Source organism: Syngnathus typhle, linkage group LG8 (assembly GCF_033458585.1).
Source record: "Syngnathus typhle isolate RoL2023-S1 ecotype Sweden linkage group LG8, RoL_Styp_1.0, whole genome shotgun sequence".
Lineage (NCBI taxonomy): Eukaryota > Metazoa > Chordata > Actinopteri > Syngnathiformes > Syngnathidae > Syngnathus > Syngnathus typhle.
Genome location: NC_083745.1, coordinates 13261300 through 13263664, shown reverse-complemented (window position 1 = coordinate 13263664; position 2365 = coordinate 13261300). Strand labels below are relative to the sequence as shown.

The 2365-nt window shown below is 43.4% G+C and overlaps 1 pseudogene; it reads left to right on the top strand.

The window, feature by feature from the left end:
- Positions 1-327: 327 nt before the first annotated feature.
- Positions 328-1988, top strand: LOC133158426 (DNA (cytosine-5)-methyltransferase 3B-like; annotated as a pseudogene).
- Positions 1989-2365: the final 377 nt, after the last annotated feature.

Here is a 2365-nt window from a genome sequence, read left to right as displayed (position 1 = left end):
ATGGTGAACCACTTGGGTTGGAAGCATTCAGTAATGCAAACTGGGCTGTACATGATACTGACAGACATAGTACGTCAGGTTATTGTGTTAGCTTGAGCCAATTTGGTCCCTTAATTTCATGGAAAACCAAAAGACAAGCAACAGTAGCTCTTTCAACGTGTGAAGCTGAATACATGGCCTTGGCTTCAACTGTACAAGAATGTCTGTATTTAGTACAACTGTTAGATGGTGTTGATGGGTATCATTACAAGCAGCCAAAGGTTTATGAAGAGAATCAAGGAGCCATAGCCTTAGCTAAAAATGCTGTACAAAGACAACAATGTAAACATGTTGACAAAGTACCACCTTGTAAGATCAACTGGTAACGATGGCAAAGTAATGCTGGACTACTGTCCAACAGAATATATGGTGGTTGATCTCATGATAAAACCTCCAACAAAGTCTAAGTTAATGAATTTTGTGGCATTTATGTTTGGAGAGTACAAATTTGTTTATGGAATGTGTTTCTATCATATGATGAATTTGGTGGTATTTACATGTTTATGAAATGTGTATGCATTACCTTGAGAAAAATCATTGCATTTCTAGTTTGCATGTATTTACCAATATACTAAGAGCAAGTGGGGGTGTTAGTAGTATATGTGCTCTGTATATTGAGTTTTATTTTGAAGGATGCTACACAGGAAGTACTGCTTTTACTATTTCTGTTTGACAAATGTTCTTAATAAAATCCAGGTGTTACCAATGTGTTAATTGGGCACTGGCAAACCAAAGTGAGTCGTCGTTTACGCTGTCTCCACAGTACGACTCATTTTATTTAAATAACTCTGCTAACACGGACTACCAGCCGCCTGTGAAAAGGAAACATGCTTTTAAGAGTCGAGCAAGCTCCTGCAACTACACTTACACAAAAGACACTTTAATTGAAAGGCTTCGAGACAAAGGCACAAAAATCGAAGATTGTTGTTTGGCCTGATGTGGTTGGTTGTTGCAGCACCCATTCTTTGAAGGTGGTCATTGTTTCAAATGCAAGAAAGACTTCACAGAAACACTGCATCGCTACAATGAAGATGGCTACCAGTCGTATTGCACCGTGTGCTGTGGCGGGTCAGAGGTCATGTTTCTGCAAGGAGTGCGTGGAGATCCTAGTGGGAGAGGTAACCTTTTGTGAGCGCAAAGATATTGATCCGTGGAGCTGCTACATTTGCCAGCCAACACAGTGCGAGGCAAAGCTCAAATTCAGGCCAGACTGGAGCGTCAAGGTCCAAGACTTTGCCAACAACAGCGCCATGGAGTTTGAGCTTCATACAGATTACCCGGCCATCGCTGCAGATAGACACAAGCCCTTGAAGGTTCTGCCGCTCTGTGACGGTATTGCAACAGGATACCTGGGGCTCAAGGACCTTGGCATCAAGGTGGAACGCTACATTGCGTCAGAGATTTGTGAGCGGAAAGAATTGTTTGATGGCACCGGAAGGCTCTTCCTTGAATTCTACCACATTTTGACGCTGCTGAAGTCGGAGGGTGACGACCAGCCTTTCTTCTGGCTATTTGAAAATGTGGTGTTCATGTCGAGCAAAGACCATACAGACATCTGCAGATTCCTGAAGTGCAATCCTGTTTGTGACTATCAGCCCCGCACATCGAGCTCGCTACTTCTGGGGAAACCTTCCAGGCAAGAATAGGTCGGTGGGCGCATCCTTGGATCAAAAAGTGAATCTTCAGGATTGTTTGGAAGTTGGCCGTGTGGCAAAGCTGGACAAGGTGCGAACCATCATAACAAAGACAAACTCCATGATTCAAGGGAAATTGAGACTTCCGGTCATCATGAGCGGTAACTGTGGTGTAGTGAAATGGAGCAGATTTTTGGCTTCCCCAAACATTACATGGATGTGAACAATACGGGCCACTTGCAGCGCCAGAGGGTCCTGGGGCATTCCTGGAGCATCGCCGTCATTCGCCACCTGATAGCGCCACTCAAGGAGTAATTCGAACGTGAATCACACCAGCCAAGTCCGTAAGGCCACAGATGCATGAATACCGTTTCTGGACTAAAGACCGCAGCCGAATAAAAGCCACGCCAGATTAAATTAGGTGAAAGTATGGTTTTGTTTATATATTAGCAGCACGTGACAATAAGCTCAAGGTGTTTTAATGTTTAATTTCCATATATATGCACAAATCATACAAAATCATTAAGGTCATGAAAAATTCCTTGGTAAGCTGCACTGGACTAGAAAATGCAGGGTTCAAAGCTTGTGCAAAAAGTAGAGGCTTATAGTACAGAAAATACAGTACTTCCATGCACGAGCGCGAGAGCTCTTTGCGGAAAACCAAATGCTTACCACTGTATGTTGGTGTCCTC